The sequence below is a fragment of the Cervus canadensis genome, chromosome 7 (assembly GCF_019320065.1).
Source record: "Cervus canadensis isolate Bull #8, Minnesota chromosome 7, ASM1932006v1, whole genome shotgun sequence".
In the NCBI taxonomy this organism is placed as follows: domain Eukaryota; kingdom Metazoa; phylum Chordata; class Mammalia; order Artiodactyla; family Cervidae; genus Cervus; species Cervus canadensis.
Window position 1 is genome coordinate 51,543,065 of NC_057392.1, and position 23,683 is coordinate 51,566,747.

Genomic DNA, 23,683 nt, shown 5'->3' on the forward strand with positions numbered 1-23,683 from the left:
ACCAATAAAATGGACAACTTGGAAGAAGTGGACAAATTCTTAGAAAAGTATAACTTTCCAAAACTGAACCAGGAAGAAATAGAAGATCTTAACAGACCCATCACAAGCAAGGAAATCGAACCTGTAATCAGAAATCTTCCAGCAAACAAAAGCCCAGGACCAGATGGCTTCACAGCTGAATTCTACCAAAAATTTAGAGAAGAGCTAACACCTATCTTACTCAAACTCTTCTAGAAAATTGCAGAAGATGGCAAACTTCCAAACTCATTCTATGAGGCCACCATCACCCTAATACCAAAACCAGACAAGGATGTCACAAAAAAAGAAAACTACAGGCCAATATCACTGATGAACATAGATGCAAAAATCCTTAACAAAATTCTAGCAAACAGAATCCAACAACATATTAAAAAGATCATACATCATGACCAAGTGGGCTTTATCCCAGGAATGCAAGGATTCTTTAATATCTGCAAATCAATCAATGTAATACACTACATTAACAAATTGAAAGATAAAAACCATATGATTATCTCAATAGATGCAAAAAAAGCATTTGACAAAATTCAACATCCATTTATGATAAAAACTCTCCAGAAAGCAGGCATAGAAGGAACATACCTCAACATAATAAAAACTATATATGACAAACCCACAGCAAACATTATCTTCAATGGTGAAAAATTGAAAGCATTTCCCTTAAAGTCAGGAACAAGACAAGGGTGTCCACTCTCACCACTGCTATTCAACATAGTTTTGGAAGTGTTAGCCACAGCAATCAGAACAGAAAAAGAAATAAAAGGAATCCAGATAGGAAAAGAAGAAGTAAAACTCTCACTGTTTGCAGACGACATGATCCTCTACATAGAAAACCCTAAAGACTCTTCCAGAAAATTACTAGAGCTAATCAATGAATACAGTAATGTTGGAGGATATAAAATTAACACACAGAAATCCCTTGCATTCCTATACACTAACAATGGGAAAACAGAAAGAGAAATTAAGGGAACAATACCATTCACCATTGCAACAAAAAAAATAAAGTACTTAGGAGTATATCTACCTAAAGAAATGAAAGACCTATACATAGAAAACTATAAAACACTGATGAAAGAAATCAAAGAGGAGACAAATAGATGGAGAAACATACCGTGTTCATGGATTGGAAGAATCAATATTGTGAAAATGGCTATACTACTCAAAGCAATCTATAGATTCAATGCAATCTCTATCAAGCTACCAATGGTATTTTTCACAGAACTAGAACAAATAATTTCACAATTTGTATGGAGATACAGAAAACCTCAAATAGCCAAAGCAATCTTGAGAAAGAAGAATGGAACTGGAGGAATCAACCTGCCTGACTTCAGACTCTACTACAAAGCCACAGTCATCAAGACAGTATGGTACTGGCACAAAGACAGAAATAGAGATCAATGGAACAGAATAGAAAGCCCAGAGATAAATCCAAACACCCATGGACACCTTATCTTTGACAAAGGAGGCAAGGATATACAATGGAAAAAAGACAACCTCTTTAACAAGTGGTGCTGGGAAAACTGGTCAACCACTTGTAAAAGAATGAAACTAAAACACTTTCTAACACCATACACAAAAATAAACTCAAAATGGATTAAAGATCTAAATGTAAGACCAGAAACTATAAGATTCCTAAAGGAGAACATAGGCAAAACACTCTCCGATATAAATCACAGCAGGATCCTCTATGACCCACCTCCCAGAATATTGGAAATAAAAGCAAAACTAAACAAATGGGACCTAATGAAACTTAAAAGCTTCTGGACAACAAAGGAAACTATAAGCAAGGTGAAAAGACAGCCTTCAGAATGGGAGAAAATAATAGCAAATGAAGCAACAGACAAAGGATTAATCTCAAAAATATACAAGCAACTCCTGCAGCTCAATTCCAGAAAAATAAATGACCCAATCAAAAAATGGGCCAAAGAAATAAACAGACATTTCTCCAAAGAAGACATACAGATGGCTAACAAACACATGAAAAGATGCTCAACATCACTCATTATCAGAGAAATGCAATGAGGTACCATTACACGCCAGTCAGGATGGCTGCTATCCAAAAGTCTACAAGCAATAAATGCTGGAGAGGGTGTGGAGAAAAGGGAACCCTCTTACACTGTTGGTGGGAATGGAAACTAGTACAGCCTCTATGGAGAACAGTGTGGAGATTCCTTAAGAAACTGGAAATAGAACTGCCATATGACCCAGCAATCCCACTGCTGGGCATACACACTGAGGAAACCAGATCTGAAAGAGACACGTGTACCCCAATGTTCATCGCAGCACTGTTTACAATTGCCAGGACATGCAAGCAACCTAGATGCCCATCAGCAGATGAATGGATAAGAAAGCTGTGGTACATATACACTATGGAATATTACTCAGCCATTAAAAAGTATTCATTTGAATCAGTTCTAATGAGATGGATGAAACTGGAGCCCATTATACAGAGTGAAGTAAGCCAGAAAGATAAAGACCAATACAGCATACTAACGCATATATATGGAATTTTAAAAGATGGTAACGATAACCCTATATGCAAAACAGAAAAAGAGACACAGATGTACAGAACAGACTTTGGGACTCTGTGGGAGAAGGTGAGGGTGGGATGTTCTGAGAGAACAGCATTGAAATAAGTATACTATCAAGGGTGAAACAGCCCATCAGCCCAGGTTGGATGCATGAGACAAGTGCTCAGGGCTGGTGCACTGGGAGGACCCAGAGGGATGGGATAGAGAGGGAGGTGGGAGGGGGGATCGGGATGGGGAACACATGTAAATCCATGGCTGATTCATGTCAATGTATGGCAAAAACCACTACAATATTGTAAAGTAATTAGCCTCCAACTAATAAAAATAAATTAAAAAAAAAAAAAAGAGACCCTAAAAAAAATTAAGATATCAAATCATTTTAAAAATACCAATTCCTTCTAAGTTAGGGCTATTGACAATAAATTTGGTGGTCCTGAGATCATTTGAGGGGGGAAAAAAGTGTGATGATTTGGAAGAAAAGATTAACTAAACTGCTTACTTCCTGCTTTGGTTTTGCTGCTATACTTAAGCTGCTTGTCTTCCTCATGATTTTCTAGAAATAATATTTCTCAAAATTCTTTGCCAAAATGTAATTTATCTGATTGTCTTACAATGCTTTATGAAAATTTGCTTTGTAGTTAGGGCCTTTAGATGATTGGCTTTACTTATTTATGGCCTTGGAGTTCTAGGCACTGATAAATAGGCAAAGTAGAATATTTATATTGTATACTTGACAGTCTGTTGAACTTCTAGGAGTTATTATTTAAGTTATTTAAGTAGTCTTTGTTTCTTTGAGCTAGAATGAATTCTTGGAGCTAAGATGAAGTAGGGAGTCTCAGAATGATTTATTTTACTGTGGATATTTTCCTGAATGCCCAAAGATAATCTACATGGTCTATGATTGTTTTTTCATGGGCTTTGACATGATGGAAATAAATATACATCATTGTAAATTATCCAAGGCAACCTTTTTTAAATTGCATACTATGGTATTTAAATTTGGCCTCTAATCTTCTTTAACATTTGTATTAGATTTCCATAGTTACAGTGTGATACTATGACAAAACATGATTCACCCCATAAATATTCATGTTCATTAATCTTTCGGGGAACCCAGTTAATGCATAAAATAAAGTCAAGCTACACTGACTATGTTAGCTGCTCATTTGCATAAAACCACACCTATTCTCCAGGGAACATGTTTCTTGATCCTCCTATGGCTAAAAGATTTTGTTTCACCATGTGCTTGGCGCTTTCAGTCAGTCAGAGGGTTTGACAAGGGAGCCTGTGGGAACAGCGAGGAAATATTGGATTTTGGGGCTCAGACTTTTTTATCTGGAAGGGAGTTAAAAAGGCATCTACCAGGAACCACACTGGCCCACTTCAAAACTACAGGGCTCAAAAAGCAGCCTTTGATTTCTCTTATCTCCCTGTAAGGCATGTTTATCAGAAAAGATTAGGAGGAGAGTTAATGCTTCCAGCAGGACCTCTGTCCCAGAAGCTTCCATTAACCAGCTTCCATGGTCTGTTCTTTCACTGTTGTGAAAACAATTGGTAACTTGCTTTATTTGTATCAAACTGCCTGGCATTTGTGAACAGACTTTGGAGACAAAAACAAAAACTGAAGCCTTAAAGAGCAAACATACTCTTAAAGAAAACAAAACAAAAAAAATTCTTTTAAATAACTTCCAAGGAAAAAGAAGTGAAGAAGGAAGATGTCCATCCATAAATCACAAGATGAAAGGGGGAGGATTGGGTAAAGGAAGGTGTACTTTCCTGGGGAAGAAACAATAAATTATCTTGCAAATTAAAAAAAAAAAAGAGTGAAAAGTAGGACTCAACAAATAGAAGAATGGAGGCAAATTAAGAAAATGTTTGGAGAAACGTTAGTGTGAAAGAAAAGCAAGAGAAAATATCACACATATGAGTAACAGTGAAAAGTGGAAAGAAAAGAACCAGTTATCTGGTAGTTGATGGCACTCTCAAAAGGAAAGGAACACAAAGGCGGTGACTCAGTTACAGTCAGTTCAGTCACTCAGTCATGTCCGACTCTTTGCGACCCCATGAATCGCAGCACGCCAGGCCTCCCTGTCCATTACAAACTCCCGGAGTTTACTCAAACTCATGCCCATCGAGTTGGTGATGCCATCCAGCCATCTCCTCCTCTGTCGTCCCCTTCTCCTCCTGCCCCCAATCCCTCCAAGCATCAAGGTCTTTTCCTATGAGTCAACTCCTCGCATGAGGTGGCCAAAGTATTGGAGTTTCATCTTCAACATCAGTCCTTCCAATGAACACCCAGGACTGATCTCCTTCAGGATGGACCGGTTGGATCTCCTTGCAGTCCAAGAGACTCTCAAGAGTCTTCTCCAACACCACAGCTCAAAACCATCAATTTTTCAGCGCTCAGCTTTCTTCACAGTCCAACTCTCACATCCATACATGACCACTGGAAAAACCATAGCCTTGACCAGACGGACCTTTGTTGGCAAATTAATGTCTCTGCTTTTTAATATGCTATCTAGGTTGGTCATAACTTTCCTTCCAAGGAGTAAGTGTCTTTTAATTTCATGGCTGCAATCACCATTGGCAGTGATTTTGGAGCCCCCCAAAATAAAGTCTGACACTGTTTACACTGTCTCCCCATCTATTTCCCATGAGGTGATGGGACCAGATGCCATGTTCTTAGTTTTCTGAATGTTGAGCTTTAAGCCAACTTTTTCACTCTCCTCTTTCACTTTCATCAAGAGGCTTTTTAGTTCCTCTTCACTTTCTGCCGTAAGGTTGGTGTCATCTGCATATCTGAGGTTATTGATATTTCTCCCGGCAATCTTGATTCCAGCTTGTGCTTCTTCCAGCCCAGCGTTTCTCATGATGTACTCTGCATATAAGTTAAATAAGCAGGGTGACAATATACAGCCTTGCTGTACTCCTTTTCCTATTTGGAACCAGTCTGTTGTTCCATGTCCAGTTCTAACTGTTGCTTCCTGACCCCCTCACAAAGTCTGAAAGGCTAGAACAGGCTGTGCTTCTCCTTATCCACCCCACCCTATCCCCCAAACCTGCCTCAAGCATTTAACTCTGGGAGTTTTTTGCTGTCCCAAGTGCCATGTCTTTCTAGAAAGGGGTATGCATACTTGTTGTGGCTGAAATAACTTCCTAGACACCATTTGGAGCCATTCCTGCCCAGTCAGCAAACCAAAACTTTGATAACTTTGCCTTCCCTATAAATGGTCCACCAAATGGAAATGCAATACTTCTCCATCAGCCAATCTCCAAATGCCAAGCCAACTCTGGGCCTTTCATCCCGTAAAATGTTGACTACGTTACCCCAGCCAAGCAGATATTTTAATATTTGTCTCTGCCTTGTTCCTTGTTCCTCATCTTATAAGAGCTTCTTATCTTGTACCCCATTTTGCAGTTCTTGGGAAGGAGACCATATATTTCATGAAGGGTTAATGTTTATTTGTATCATCTAAATTGCTTTCGATTATTTTTTTAAACAGTCCAGCCATTATGCACTTGCCTTAATATCCATGCCAACAAGTGTGTTGATATAAACAGTTTTCAAAAATTAGTGATTTTTAAATTGTGGGGATCCAAACTGGTGAAGGGAAAGAGATTGGGACAGGTAGGAAGGAGAGAAGTCATGCCACCATTGGGCAAGCTCCAATCAGGTATGCAGACCAGGCCAGGGGCAAGGTCAGGTTGCTGGGCACCCAATCCTAGCAACCCCTTCATTTCTGAACTTAAGAAGTTCAGAATGTAAGCACATGCTTTCATTTTTATTGTATTTTATTTAATTTTTGTTGTTGTCATTGCTGTGTACTATTTTTGTTTGAGCTGCTGATTCTCAAGGAGGGACTCACAGAACCCTCATGAAGGAAAAATCCCTGCAAAGCTGCAGTCAAAGCAGTTATCAATGGAAGAACCTGCAGAATTTCACAGAGGCGAGAGAGGTATCAGCTAAGAGACAGGAGGCAAAGGACATTATGTGGAACCAACAGTAGCACATGCAGCATCTTTGAAAGAATTAGGAAAAAGTGCCCCTTTCCTGATAGGTTTATAAATCTACTTCCTCTGAACAATGAACTCTGAACTTCAGGATGGGATGCCTCCTTAGAATTGTGCAACATACAAACAAACGTGGAAGTCCTTAGAGATGGAAAGAGATGCGGTGTTAGCACCAGAGGATGACAGGGGAGAAGTGGGTCTTTGCTGTGCAACCTTGGAAAATCTCGTCACCTCTCTGAGCTCGATCTTTTCATTTCTCTAATTGAAATAATAATAGGTGCCAAGCTTGGCTTGTGATGATGATCAGAAGAGAGAAATACAGCACTACCTTTAGGAAGCTACGAGTATTATCTGAGCCTGTGTTCCCTGCTGGATTTACAGATGCAAAACTCTGGGGCAATTAAAGTCACTGCCAAGTACAGTCTTTGACTGAACCTGATTTTTCTAATCAAACTTTGAATACCATAGAAAAGGTGACTGAACGCCAGAGGTAGGGTTGTTAAATCCCAAAGGTTTAAAAAATGCCTCACTTCTGAAGTGTCATGTTTTATATATTATTGTAGTGAGCAGCAGCCAGCCCTACATTTATTCCCCTTCTCTTTACTTTTCCAGAGTAGCACGGTCAGAGTAGCACAGTTCTTTTCCAAATTCAAGGGTTAGTTTCATAGGCCTGAAGAACGTCACCCACCCGCTTCCACACTCAGTCTGCTAATGCCTACTAAACACAGGAAAATATTCAAAAACAGCTTTGTACGCTTGGGTGGAAATGTAGGTCAGAGGTCAGAATGGCCTTTCTTTTGAAGGGAAGGTACAGCGATAGAGCCCTGGTTCCGCGGGAGCGGTCATTAGCGGCAGACAGAACAGCCAGGCGCCGCAGTTGGCCACCGACTTCCAGCCTTCAGTTCCAGCTGCCAGGAGGTGGAGGGGGTGGTGGAGAGGCTGACTCGCTGGAGCGGAGCCAGGGGGAGTGAGAGGCTGACAGGCCCTTCTCTGCTGGGAAGAACCTGGCTGCCACTGGGCCCATCAAACAGCTCCTCATAGCGCCTGCAGAGCAAGCAGAGGATAAGGGAAAGATTGCCCAGGCCAGGTTTTTCAGAAACTTAGATGCAGTTTTCAAGGTGGCAGGAACTGTGGGGCCTCTGAAAGAAGTACCTGGCATATCACAGGTTCTGATCACTTTATTTTATTATTGGCTATAGAAAAGGGATGCATCACGCATATGAACTGAAAATTCAAAATATAATAGTCAGAGATGATGAAGTAATAGTTTTGCCCAGCACACTGCCGAGTGATGCAAACAGTGTATGGCTAGACTACAGAGCTGTTCACATTAAAATAATAATAATAATAAGATAATAATAAGGTGAGCTTTCCTTTTCTCAAACTTTCCAGATTAAACTGCACTATCTTATATCTCACCACAGCCCTGGGAGGTTGGCAGAGCAGGGGTTATTACTGTTTTCCTTGTCTTTCACACTGAGTCAGTGTCTCAGTCGTGGCATGAGCTCTTTCATTTTCCACTCTGATTACTGAATTTCTGTATGATCTGAGACTTTTTAGATTCCCTCTTCAGATAATACAAGGTTTATTTAGGACTTTTTTTTTGTTCAGTACTCCCTTCTCCTTCATGGTTCTGAGAGGCACACCAGAAGCCTCCTTCATAGAAGCTACTGAGGAAGGGACATGAACGCTAGTGATTTAGATTCCACTTCACACAGTGAGGGCAGTCCTATAGTTATCTGTTAAATATGTGGGTCTTCTGGGTAAAACTTTGTTTGAGGTGTTCCTATTCCAAAAGTAAAAGTTTTGAAAATGACTGGACCGGATGTTTTCTAAATTCTTTCTGGCTTTGCTATCCTATGATTACCTAGCTCCTAGATTATAGGGTGCTAACTCTTTCAGGATGCAAGAGTCTTGTTTAGTACTCAGATAAAATTCAATACAGTAGAGAACAAAACACCTCAAATTCTTGTAACTGGGAGAAATCCCAGCATATGGTAGTTGAAAGACATTCTGAGTCCCCATTTTCTTCCCATTGGCCAAGTCTGTGGCTGATGACATAAAGAATGAGGAGTTGCCATCTTAACCTCTGCTGCTATGGAAAAGTACTCTCTCCCTCTAAAACTCATCTATAAAGTGTAACTAATAATATCCATGTATAATATCATTACAAATAGCAAATGGAATAAAATAGTTCATAAGCCTAATGTAATCCCTAGCACATTTTGTAGCTCAAAGATTCTGAGGTCTCACTTCAATCATTCCTCTGACTTAATCTATCCTAGGATCTTTACCAGCATGTTATTACCCTAGTCCTTTTAGTTTGTTTCTATAGATAATACACCATTTTCATCAGCAAGGAATACACACTCCTGAAGATATAACCAAGTGTTACAAACTCATATGGCCTATAACAACTGGGCAATAAAATGTCCCTAATGCAAGTGAAAGAGGAAAGTAAAAGAGCTGGCTTAACACTGAACATTAAAAAAATGAAGATCTTGACATCTGGTCCCATCACTTCATGGCAAATAGATGGGGAAACAGTGGAAACAGTGACAGATTTTCTTTTCTTGGGCTCCAAAATCACTGCAGATAGTGACTGCAAGCAATGATTAAAAGAAGCTTGCTCCTTGGAAGAAAAGCTATGACCAACCTAGACAGCATATTAAAAAGCAGAGACATTACTTTGCCAACAAAGGTCCGTCTAGTTAAAGCTATCGTTTTTCCAGTAGCCATGTATGGATGTGAGAGTTGGACTATAAAGAAAGCTGAGTGCTGAAGAATTGATGCTTTTGAACTGTGGTGTTGGAGAAGACTCTTGAGAGTCCCTTGGACTGCAAAGAGATCAAACCAGGCAATCCTAAAGGAAATTGGTCCTGAATATTCACTGGAAGGACTGATACTGAAGCTGAAGCTCCAATACTTTGGCCACATGAAGTGAAGAACTGACTCCTTGGAAAAGACCCTGATGCTGGGAAAGATTGAAGGAAGGAGGAGAAGGGGATAACAGAGGATGAGATTGTTGGATGGCATCACCGACTCAATGGACATGAGTTTGAGCACACTTTGGGAGTTGGTGATGGACAGGGAAGCCTGGCATGCTGCAGTCCATGGGCTCACAAAGAGTCAGGCACAACTAAGTTACTGAATTGAACTGAGCTGATTGAAAGGTAATATGGAATGAGTTCGACTGTGCCTAACTACTTGTTTTACCTGGCTAAGTTTTGCTATTAGAACCAGTGGGTTCAGAGAGTATGAATTTCTGCATTCTCACTGGAAATAACCCATTTAAAAATGTTGGCTCATTTCCTTTAAACCAAAACATCTCTACAGGATAAACTTGGCAAGTTTACAAAATGATATTATACTGATTTGGGACTTGGGGAAGTAGGTGGAAAGATTCTGAATTTATTTTATATAAATTTCTAATTTATACTCCTATACAGTTGTGCTTGAGGTCCTTGGGTGACTGAATCAATATAAGAGCCAAAGACTGACCCTGAACTTTTGTCCTCCATTCCCCAAATGACAGCTCATTTAAATGAAGATGTTTCAGTGTCTGGATTCAAGGGTCAAACAAACAGGAACAGAACGGAATCATGGTATCAACTTTGAATGGGCAGTTTTCTAGTAACTTAGGCAGTCCCAAAGTGAAGCCAGTTGTCCAACGATGACCACTTCTAGGAATGGTTGAAAGAGTTGCTAGTTGTGCATATGTCAACTTTGGAATCTTGGTAGTTCCAAACTCAGACAAAGGTTAAGGTTATTTTACTCTTTGATGTGCATCTCTGTGTGCTATCTAGTAATGTACCCCTGCCACCTGGATCATCTGTAAAGGAACTGCTCCAGGGCAGAAGTAAGTTCCTTGTGCTTAACTGTATAAGAGTTACTTGGAAGACACATTTTTCTCTTTGTGTCTTGTAAATTTATTTTTCCTGATCATAAACTAGCAATTATATACCTGCTTTTGAGAGAGGCGAAAAATATAAAGAAGCAGAGAAACGCTTTGTCTCTGTACAATTACCCAGACATAGCTATTATTTTGTCACATTCTCTTTCAACAGTATCATCCCTAATCCTGCTGAAACCCACACAAATGGGTTTTATTAAATGTATTTTGTATATATGAAATTTATGGCAAATATAAATAAATGACTGTTTATTCTGCTTATTAATTTTTGACCTTTTATGTCATTTTCACTTTCTCTTTATTCTTTTACCCTTTCAGGATAGTGTTGTTAACCCTTACTGAAATTAGAGTCAACAGGGCAGATTTACTGTAAACAATGGTGCTCAAGCCTGAGGCCTAGGTCAGATACAACATGATCTGGAAAAACTAGGGCCATTAAAAAAAAAAAGGTCTTGGGAGTAAGAAATTTGCATGCATGTCTGGGCTCAGCAAGGCACCAATTCATTGCCCCTGAATGTCGATCTGTTCCTTTGGTCTTCATTGGGAAGGGGCTCCAGCCACCCCAGCAGCTGCCATTGAGGGGACCACAACCAGAAGAGGAGCTGAAAGTGACTAACCCTCACAGTGCCTGGGCAGGGTACAGTGACCACCCCCAAACAGATGTGAGCCAGGGCCTGGGGGCTGTGTCTGGGTTGCAGAGTCAAGGGGTGCCAAGGGCAGTGATAGCCACAGTCGCAGGGTAACGGTGGGGCTGGGGCCCCATGCCTCCTCCAGCTCCTCCTGCCCAGACACAGTGACTTCACTTGGGGGCACATCAACCCAGTGAGAAACTGCACTGTTTTCTGTGTGACTCCTGTAAAAAGATGTCTGCTATCATTCTAATCTTGGTTCCTCTTTGTGTGCATCATGTACTTTTTTTTCCTTTTTCTGGCTACCTTCCTGATTTCTCCATCTTTTTGTTTTCAATCTTTCACACAGCGTATGCTAAGGGTTAGTGTGTGTGTGTGTTGTGTGTATTTGGTGTTCCCATTCCCGGCTGGCTGCACCTCACAGGGGATCCGTCTCTAGCAAGTTATTTGCTACTTGATATGTACAAGCCTGCAGGGGGTGGAGGGCATTCTCTGTCATGATTAAGTCTCATCCTTAACTGGGCACTGTGTCCCTGGCATTTGGATATGTGACCTTCTCAGTGTTTGGACCGCTTAGCCTGTGTAGTTCTGAGCCCAGTATGCTTTTAATCCTCACTATAGCTCTATGTGTTTATTATAATAGCTGTGAATAATTTCTTCTTGGCAGAAATCCCCTTATATGTAGTATTAATGAGATACAGCACTCTGCAATTATATCTGTAAAGTGTCAGAAACATACTAGGTATTCAGCAAATGAGGGTACATTCCCTGTAGTCTCAACTTAAGGTGTTGGGAGCTGAGGGATATTTTCAAGAGGGAGTTGGTATGTGGGCAAGGAACAGATTTTCTTTTATGCTACTGTTATTTTCAGAGGAGGCAATCCGTGTCTGAAAAGCAAAGGTTCTCTTTGCTTTATAATCCAATAATTACTTATTTACAGACTCAGCAATTGGTAAGGTCACTGTGACCTTCCTTGAGACAAACTGTCCTGTTAGAAAGCCTACTGAGCTCTAGCTGTCTGGGCTGTGTGGTTTCTGGGGTTTGTGGGAATCCTGCCACATTTGTAACATTATTCACATTCCCTTTACATTTAGGTACACAGCTAGCATAATTCACAGGCATATTCCATAAACATTTACTCCAAAGAGTGAGACAAGATTTGCTTTTCCAAATAAATGGCTTTTATTTTACCTTTCTTTCTCTCCTTCCTTGTTTCTTTTCCTTCCTTCCTCTTCTCCTTCCTTTTATCTGTAGAAGTATGTTTCACAGACAGAATTTTTTTTTAATGAACACTTCCCTGATGGCTCAGATGGTAAAGCGTCTGCCTGTAATGCAGGAGACCTGGGTTCCATCCCTGGGTCGGGAAGATGCCCTGGAGAAGGAAATGGCAACCCACTCCAGTACTCTTGCCTGTAAAATTCCATGGATGGAGAAGCCTGGTAGGCTACAGTCCATGGGGTCACAAAGAGTCAGACATGACTGAGTGACTTCACTTTCACTTTTCACTTTCCACTTTCCAATAATGATATCTTCAATGTCCATCTTTATATTCTCTATGTATACATTCTCTTAATGTATATAAAAGTTTAAGTATATATTTGAGAATTTTCCTCTGTATTTATCAAGTTGATTTCCCCACTCTGATAAACAATGAAGATTAACAGAAATGAATGTAATTATCCAACTAAGAAAAAAAGGATTATCATGTTAAAGGTCCTTATGAAACCTTTTCAGAATAATTTTATCCCTATTATTTGAAGAGTGGATACTGTTGATTGAGACATAGACTTAGAGTTGAAGAGCATTAAAAAATTAGAGAGATGGATGAAAGATGAATCATACACATTCTTGTATTAATTTTTGAGGATATGTTACATGAGAAACTATTCTTTTGAAAATGATTATGTCTGCTTCAAAATAGAGAAGTGCAGCATGGTATGGGCCCAGTGATAAGAGTACTCAGGCTGTAAGCCTCCATCACCCATAACATGCTCCTTTATCCTTCAGCATGACTGCTTCAAGGTCTTCCTAGAGCAAGAAGACGAACCCGAGATGTCAAATCAAAAGTCTTCTTTGCTAGTCCTTGTTGCCCTTATTTTTTCAGCAGTATTTGACACTACGAGCCCTCCTGCTCACATATTTTCTCTTCTCCCACCTCCTTCTCTTCCTCTCTCATTCTTGATCACCCTTCCTTCATTTGCTGCTATTTTTGCTACCATCACTTTTTTTAAAAAAAGAATCAATTTTATGCCAAATTTTCAGTTAGGCATTACCCTTTTCCTTCAGAGGATGCGGGAAATTGAAACCCAAAAGTTGGAGAGTAGAAGAATACTTTATATTACACTGCCTTTATTGATAATATGTGAAGCATTCCTCCCACTCAGGGAGGAAATGATAGGTTGTAAATTACCTCACGCGACTTGGGTCTAAAGCAGAGAGCAAATCAGTCTGCATGAATGCTTCCTTCTAAGGGGGCCTGGCTGTCCATTATTTCAGGGTTTCTAATTCTCTGCAGAACATCTGGTTAATAACATGTGGGCTTTGGTTCTGCTAGGCTAAACACTGAACAGGAAAATCCAGTGAGGACGTGGAGAAATGTTCTTTTCCTTGACATCAGAGAAAAGTGTTCGGTTTGAGGGAGGAGATGACCTTCTTTTTTTGTCACAAACCCTAAACTGAAGGACAAATAGGGCAACAGTCACTGAGTGAGTAACCATCACTATTGTCACGTGTGGTGCTATTAAAGAGAGACTTTTTTTGGCAAATAAAAATCATGATAAAAAAACACAACTACATGTTACCTTTTTTAGGGGAAATAAAGAGTATTTCTTTAGGTTCACTTTAAAAGAAAAAACTTAACTATAGAAGTAAGGGTATTTCTCAAAGGAGATTAGAGCAAATAAAAAAAGAATTATTGTGCATTAAAAGAAAAGGAAACCTTTTATATGAAAAATTTAAACAATAGCAGCCATTTTAATTATCCCTGGTGGCTCAGATGGCAAAAAAATTTGCCTGCAAAGAGGGAGACCTGGGTTCAATCCCTGGTCAGGAAGATCCTGTGGAGAAGGGAATGATAACCCACTCCGCTAATCCTGCCTGGAAAATTCCATGAGCAGAGGATCCCGGAGGGCTAGAGTCCATGGGGTCACAAAGAGTTGGACACGACTGAGCGACTAACACAGATATCATTGCAACAAGTATTCATCATCTTCTATGTGGTGACTGATCTGGTTCATCTTCACAAACTGATATTCCTTTCTTGGTCTTCCCTGCCCTGATTTGGACAATCCCTACATAAAACTCTTGACCTCTTCAGAAGAAGTAAACAAATATGTGACATAATATATTTCATAGTATGGAAAAACGTTGCTTGCTAAGAGAAGACAAGTCTTTGCTTCTCTCTTGAATATTCCAAAACTAAATTTGAATACAGGTGATCTTCATTATTAACCTCTTCTGTATTTGTAGATTTGCCTACTCACTAAAATTTATCTGTAACCCCAAATCCGACCTCACAGCTCTTATACAGGCATCATTCTCACTCAGCCCCCAAAATGTGAGCTGCCCAACGCATTGCCACCTGGAGGTTAAAACAAAGCTATGCTCTACATTCTTATTTCATCTATCATCCAGTAAACAAGTATCCTTTCCTTGGTCAGTGTAGAGCTACATCTTTCCCATTTTGTGCTTTTTTGTTGATGATTTCACTGTAAAATAGTCCTCCAAGTATAGAGTTGAAGTGTTGTTTAGTGTTCCAAAGTGCAAGACGGCTGCAAATGTGCCTTAAGTGTTTTAAATAAGCTTCATTAAAGATAAGCTTAATTCAGATACAAGCTATAGTTATAGAACTATAGTTCAATATTATTGAAGCAACAATTTATGTTAAACATGTTGCCTTTAAAAACACATGCAAAATAAGGTTATGTATTGATTGGTTGACAAAAATGTGACCTGGCCTTACAAGAACTTAACTTTCTATTTTCCCTCAGAGCAAGGCTTCAGTATTTGCTAAATCAGTGTTTGCTCCAACTTTATAGAGCATAACTACTGTGAATAATGAGAACTGACATAAAGAGAGCGAGGTCCGGAAAGTATTTTGAAGCCCATTATATCTGTACTACACCAAGTACCTTTTCCTGTAATGTATGTGTTTACATTTTATCCTAAAATCTCTGAGTTCCCTCTAGGGGTTAACTCAATATTCATTTCTCATGTCTTACCATAAATGAGAGTGCTTTACCTCAACTGGAAGGTTTCCTCTTTTCTTTATCGTTCTCCAAATTTGATAGGATTGCTCCTTCTTGGACTCGGAAACACATTTTCTAATTTTTCAGGCAGCTGGAGTCATGGAAGACATTTTCAAACACTCAATGGCAAAGAAAAAAAAATAGAGAATGTTCTTTAAAAGAGGTAATAGTTTAATCTAAGGATGATGAGGTGGTATTTTAAATTAAGTAAGTGAAAAATGAAAGAAAGGAGATTCCTAGCAAAGGAGAGCCATATTGCAGTAGGAAGGACACGTTTGGGAGGAAGGTAGCTGGCGTGACTCCAGGGCAGGTGCACGAGAGGAGGTGGCAGCAGATTGTGTGGGGAGGCAGGGAAAGTTCCCTTTATAAAATGGCGTGACATTTGGGCAAAGAATTTATCTTCATAGAAAGCTTACAAAATAGAAATAACATGAACCTTCTTATTGATACCTTTGCTCTTGTTTATTTATTTTAGAATGATCTTTTTGGTTATGTGCAGAGTGAATTAAGTAATGATTAGGAAGCTATAAAATAGTGAGGGCTTTACTTAAGCAATAGCAATGTAAAGGAAAAGGAAAATATAAACCATGAGGACATGCAGGCCTTAGAATTTAGAATGTTGATGACTAACTTGATATTGGAAGTAACTTTAAAGGAGGAATCCAGAATGGCTCCCAATTTTTGTTTATTTTAGCCTTTCCTCTCCCAAACTTTTCTAAGTTCCATAAATGCTTTCCAAGCAATATCATATTCCAAGTACTGAATAGAAGCTGAGAGCATGACAATGATATAGACATGACCTTGCTCTCTCAGGAGAGAGTGAGTGTCATCACACAGATGAGCTAAACTTCTTCATCTGTCAACTGGGAAATTTAGATGGTTGCCATGCTAAGTTGTTGGTCCAATGTTGAGAATTCTACAAAAACTTGCAATATGATGTACACTAATTTTTTGGTGAGCTGTGGCCTTGAAAATCTGTTAAGCCGTGGAACAGTGTGAGATCCTTAAAGGAAAGTATTACTGCATTGTTACATGTGAAGCTCACCCATCTTCAGAACTACGAAATCTTTGAGAGAAATTCTACTTTCCAAAATGAGGTAGTCAGACCAGGAAAGCCAACATATGGGAGTGAGAGAAGAAGTATTATTTGGTGAAAGGAAGAATTTAAGCTGTGATGTAACCAAAATGGAGATCCCAGCTCACTTATGAAATGAAGTGGTGGTCTCTGGAACTGTGATGGCTTTTAAATGTCACCCCAAATTTCAGGCAAAGGGTCTGGCTTTTATGCTCAGCCCACTAGTTATTCAAATTGGACAGCCCCTAGGGAGAGCTTATAAATTTGATATCAGTAGAGTGAGGACAGTCTGGCCATAGATACAGTTGTGAGCTATTAACAGTGACTCTTAGGCATAGTACTGTGTGCCTGGACCCTGAAAGGGAGATTTGGTCTGAAAAATACAAATGTAGTTAGGTGTAAATAACAAAATCTCCACTAGCACCCCCATTTCAAATCACCCTTCTTTGGAAGTATACTAACGCTGTGTCTATTATGCCTTATACAGCGATAGTAATTATCCCTTCTCAAATTTACCTTTTTTCCCGAGGTATTGAGATATGTTTTTTCACTTGTCATTTTATCCTCAAGCAAATACCCCTTCTTTTCCAGCTTCTCATGTGTCTTTTCCAGGAGTCTTTTATTTCACTCCATTTTTTGCCAAGACTGACTTTTCTCTTTATTCACAGGAATGTCTCTTTTATCCATCTCTTTTTTTCTAAGTTAGCAGTGATTTTACATGAGAGCCAATGTTTCATACACTTTTGAATAGAATCTAGAGGTGACGCCCCTAAAATCCAGTCATTCTGTAACAGTAGGGGTTATATCTTGCTCAGTTTTTGTCTATTATACCTTTAGTGTTCAGTAGAGTGACGGGCACAAAGATGATAGTGATGAAGATCAGTATCTATTACCTCTTTTAATAATGGAACACTAAAGTTTTAGGTGAGCATGTGAGTACCCTATTTCTGGGTTTTTGTTTTTGTTGTCTCAATTAGGTATGCCGACATGACTAAGTTTGTACCTGTGATACACAAATGGAATTAATATATACAACTTCCTGGATATCTCCTTTAAGAAGTTTATTTTAAGCTCTGTTTTCTCCTCTGTGGTAGCTGAATAATGGTAATGACTTAGAGCGTATTTGGAACCTTCCCTACCAGTCTTGGCTTACTCACTTCTGAACCTTTATATTAGAGACAAAACATTTTTCTTGTAAAAAGCCAATGTGCTTTGGGATATCTTTCTAGAGCTCTAATTGTTTAGAAATCCCTAAAAAAAAAAAAAAAAAAGAAAAAAAGCCCTGAAAGTGGGCTCTTATTATGAAAACTCTGATTCCATGTGAAATGCACTAAGTGGCAGATGGAAAATTCACAAATATTGTGAGGTGGGAATTGGAGAATGCTGTTATGCTGTAGTGAAATGGCTGGTAAAGCTGTTGTTGCCATAACTTGGAAGGCAGATCATGTGCTCCTGAGATGACAGCTCTGAGGAAATAAATGGCAAAATTCAGAATGAGTCTGTGTGTTGGCTGCTACTTATGCCTTTTTGTTGTTGTTTCATTAAACTCAGGACAAGCATTGTCTATATTGCTACATAACCTTCAGAATTATCATTTTAATGTTTTATATTCTATAGAGTAATTGTACTTTACTTAACAGCATCCTTATTGAGTGATTTCAATTATTTGTAAATAATGATGTAATAAACATCTTTGCATATGTAGCTTTTCCCCATATTTCAGTTTAAGTAACATTTTCAGTAGTGCAATTGCTTTATTGAACCCTTTCACAGTTCTTGAGCCATGTTTCCATAATCCAGTCCTAAATCATACCAAGTTACACTGTCAACAATAATGAATAAGTATTACAATTTTCAGGTTTTCTCCTTAAAGGTGCTTTTGCTGGACTTGGTCTCCTCATCATTGGCTATGAAATAGCAAACCCCCAAACTGCTGTGAAGGTGTTATGTTAAAGATGGCAGAACTTCGCTCCTGGCCTAAGAGCACTGAACCCTAACTTGGGTAACTCTAGACGCTAGTTAAGAACAGGCTGCAATTGGCAAGGATGGAAACAGGGCAGTTAGGGAGACAGGGAAGGAATTTGAGCAAGAAGTTAAGATAATGACTTGGACAAAAGAGTGGCTGTGGACATGATGAGAAGTACTCAGATTCTGAATATATTTTGACTTTAGAGTCAACAGGATTTCCTGACATATTTATATGAAATGAGAGAAGAAATGGTGTAAAGAATGTTTTGCCTTTTTTTTTTTAAAGATGTTTAGCATAAAGCAACTAAAAAGGTAGATTTCTATCATCTGAAATGAGGAAGACCACAGATAGAAATGTTTTGCAAGGAAAGATCACAAACTCATGTTTGGTAATGGAAAACTGGAGATGCCTCTTTGATATCTAGAGCTTCCCAGATGGTGCTAGTGGTAAAGAACTTGTCTGCCAATGCAAGAGACATAAGACACATGCGTTTGATCCCTGAGTTAGGAAGATCCCCTGGAGGAGGGAATGGCACTCCAGTAGTCTTGCCTGGAGAACCCCATGGACAGAGGAGCCTGGCAGGCTATAGTCCATGGGGTTTCGAAGAGTCAGAACTTGACTGAAGTGACTTAGCATGCATGCTTTGAAATCTAAATCAAGATTTTGAAAAGTTGACAATATGCATCTAAAACTCAGCAAACAATCTGAACTTAAAGCATCCACTTAGGAATTGTCAGAAATTACTTTAAATTCATTTCCTCAACTTTTTAATTATAAAAATTTTCAATATAAAGAAAAATTGTTACATACATTGATAATTCATCCCTAAGTACTTCAATATGAATTTCCTTATTAGAATGGCATTCCACTAAAAAAATCACAATATCAATGTCATGCCTAAGAAACTGGATATGTCCGCAAATAATTGGTAATTATTTATTATCAAGACTATACGCAAATTTTCCTGTTTACCTCAAATGTAACACTTATTACATTTTCCTTTTACAAATTAGGATATACTTAAGGTTCAAACACTATACTTGATTATTACATCTTTTAACGAAGAAGAGATCATATTTTTGCCATGGCACTGACTCTTCTAAATCACCAGACCAGTTTTCTGTAACATCTTACCTGATATTTCATATTTGTCTAATTTTTTGTTCACTGCACCGTGCAGCAAGTAGGATCTTAGTGCCCCAACCAGGGATAAGCTCATGACCCCTGCGGTGGAATCAGAGTCTTATCACTGGACTGCCAAGGAAATCCCTCATGGTTTTTTTCTTATGTCATTAGCTTGTTTTTATATCTCCTGCATTTTCGGTACTCTGAAAGTTAGATCTAATGTCTTAATTCTGTTTTGGCAAGATACTTTCATTAATGAAGCTGTATACTTTACATTGTGTTATAATTAGAAAGCACATAATTTCATTTCTTTCCATTACTGGGGGCTTTAATAAAGAAGAAAGTGAATTTTCTTGTCATTCAACAGGATCAAATTTTATAATAATTTCAGTTAAGACTTAGACACTTTAAATATGCTGCAATCATCTTTGCTGGACTTACTTTGTGAACAAAAGATCTTTGGATTTTAATTTGATTTTACAAATGAAAATAGAACTTGAAAGCTGATTTTTAAGTTATCCTTTAAGAACAATTGTCCTTTAAATGCATTTGGAATAAATGCAGAGGAGACAGACGTGGCACTTAGAATGAATCTTTGTACATTACATGAATAATGATAATTGCGGTGCCAGACTTTCACAGATGAGATAAATTTAATCGACAAATGGGCTGCCAGGGAAGTGACTTTCAAACCCACCTTTCATTTATTCAAGGTTATACCTATGATTTGTTTGCAACCATAATTTCTATTTCACCTTTAATATTATTCATTTCTTCTTTATGATACGTACTCAACAACTATATAGTTATACAACACTGTCACCAAAATATAGTGTTTTTGTTTGCTTGTTTTTGCAGAAAAGGAGCATTTGTATCTTACTTAATTAAGTAAAAAACAGAATTTACTAAGCAGCAAGAATAAGTTAGGCTGATTATAGTAAGTTTTTAAGTAATTATGAAATACATTTAAAAAATATTTCAATTGGAGGAGGTTTCAAAGCTTGGCATTATAAGGGACTTGTTAAAATTCATATCTATTAATATTTTTACTATTCAGTGAACAGATTTATTTTATTGATTTTCCAATCAATTATTATTTCCAATTTATTTTCTTGCCATATATGCAACAGAGAGCAGTATTAAAGTGTTTGCCAAAATGAACAAAATCATTCTTCATCCTTTCAGGTACAGTATTCTAATCCAAGGTAAGTTTGCTTAACTTGGGAAAGAGGTAAATAATGCCATATCCAGAGATGCAAAACAAAAGGTGAGATTGAAAAAGCATGGTTCATAACAAAATTTCAAAGAACATTAGACTTAAAAATTGTCAGAGAAAACACTTATGGTTCACTTTGGTGGTTTGAATAAGTATGAAAAATACTCATATTCAACTTGTAGTTGAATATATTGTTCAATACATATATTGAATATATGTAGTTGAATATCATATATTGTACATGAACTCATTTGTTTAACAGCATTTGTGAAGTCTGTGTGTGTGTGCTCACTCAATCATGTCTGCCTCTTTGCAATCCCAGAGACAGTAGCCCGCCAGGCTCCTCTGTCTATGAGATTCTCCAGGCAAGGCCATCAGAGGAGGTTGCCATTCCCTTCTCCAGGGGATATTCCAGATCTAGGAATCAAACCCATGCCTCCTGCATTGTAGGCAGATTCTTTACCATCTGAGCCATTAGGGAAGCCCATTTAAATGTTATAGAGGTCACATTAAAAAAAATTAAAAGAAACTGGTGAAATCCACTTATCAACATATTTTATTTCACTTAATCTGTTCAAAATATTATCATTTTAACATGCAATCAATATAAAATTATTAATGAGGTACTTTACATCATGTTTTCAGAGTAAAGTTTTAAAAATCCATTGTGTATTTTACACTTTTGGTCCATCTTGATCAGGACTAGTCATATTTTAAGTGTTCAGTAGCCACATTCCACTAGTGACTACTCTATAAGGTAGAACAGTTCTATTGTTGAATTGTAGAAATTGTGGATTGCATGTGTCTTTATCAATATTATTCATTTAAAAAGTCTCTGGGATGGTCATGTACCCTCTGCTATATTTAAAATGGCTAAAGAACAAGGACCTACTATTTTCCACAGGCAAATCTGATCAGTGTTATATGGCAGCCTGGATGAGAGGGAAATTTGGGGGAGAATGGATACATGTATATGTATAGCTGAGTCCTTTTTCTGCTCAACTGAAACTCTCACAACATTGTTAATTGGCTGTAACCCAATACAAAATAAAAAGTTAAAAATAAATGAATAAAAAGGAATGAAGTGTAAGTAAAAAAATCTTTGCAATTACTTTACCCTTATCCCCTCATTCAGATTGTGTAGATACCTACATTAGTTTCCAATGGCTGTTGGGACAAATTTTCACAGATTTAGTGCCTTAAAACAATACAAATGGATGGCCTTATATTTCCGGAGGTCAGCTGTCTCAGGTGGGTCAGCAAGACTGTATTCTTTCTGGAACTTCTAAGGGAGAATCAGCTCTTTGACTTTTGCAGTTCCTAGAGTCTGTTTGCATTCTTTGGTTTGTGATAGCATCACTCCAGTCTCTACTTCCTTGGTCACATCTCCCTCTGAGACACTGACCCTCCTACCTGCTTCTTATATACACTTTGTGATCACACTGGATCCACCTGGGTTATCTAGAATAATATTCCCATCTCAAGATACTTAATCACATCTGCAAAATTTCACTTGTTCTGTAAATTAACATCCACAGGCTTGGCGGATTAAGAAATGGACATATTTAGGGGAGGCAACCTACTTACCACAGTACCCAGTCAGTTCAAGGCATCATTAAGTCTAGAAAATTCCCCAGTAACTATCGATAGTATTAGTCTTGGATCTAAAATTTGGTGTTTAAGTTCAAGTAATGTCACTGATATAAATGTAGTCCTTTGCCATAGATGTGTCTAAAATATTGGTGAGACAGTTTTTCACTTGGCAAATTATAGCACCTCATTAATTTTAAGCATTTAGCAATGGACAAATGTGTCAGTTCTCAAGTTTTGTTCAATCTGATAATTTGTAGTTGTTTGCATGCATGGTCTCACACTCTGTCCACCTCTAGCTTCTTCATTTCTTGTCTCTTTCTTGCTTCCTCACCTGTCTCCACCGGACCTCATTTGATTCCCCTAAAATGCCCAGTTTCTGCCAGTGACAGAGCCTTTGCATATGAATTCTTTTGCTCAAGAAGGTCCTTACCTGCCTCTTTAACTAATACAAGTTTTATGACATTAAAAAAAAGCAGATCCCCCTAAACTTCTCTCCTTCTTGCCTTTCCCTTTCTGTGTGTGAGTGTGTATGTGTGTTTATGTAATAAGCATAAGGCACAGACCTCAAGTTACAGTATCTTAAAAGATGTTTTCCTTATTCTAAGCCCCGTTAGAGATAGGCAATTTTTCCTAGATTCCTTTTCTCCAAAATGGCCAGACAGATATGAATCCAGACATAATTCAGGAATCTCATTTCCAATTCTTCATTTCATGTGGGGCCCAAGGCCTCCTCTGCTCCCCACATGTGGCTGTCAAGGCACAAGTGCTATTAGACCACAGCCTCCCTCAGGCAGCGCAGCTTCAGCTCATTAGTTCACTGTTCTAGTATCAGATGGCCCTGTATTTCTCATTGTGTGGCATTTTTTTTTTCTTTCTTACAAATTCAGTATGCATATAAAAGAATGTTGCCCATATTTTATCACAGGGACATCACTTTGTTGACAAAGGTCTGTATAGTCAAAACTATGGTTTTTCAAGTATGTATGGTTTTTTCAGTATCATGAATGGATGTGAGAGTTGAACCATAAAGAAGGCTGAACACCAAAGAATTGATGCTTTCAAATTGTGATGCTGGAGAAGACTCTTAAGAGTCCCTTGGACAGCAAGGAGATCAAGCAAGTCAATCCTAAAGGAAATCAATCCTGAATATTCACTGGAAAGAATGATGCTGAAGCTGAAATCTTTAATACTTTGCCACATGATGTGAAGAGTCGACTCACTGAAAAAGACCCTGATGGTGGGAAAGATAGAAGGCAGGAGGAGAAGGGGGTGGCAGATGATGGGTTGGTTAGATAGCCTCACTGACTCAATGGATATGAATCTGGGCACACTCTG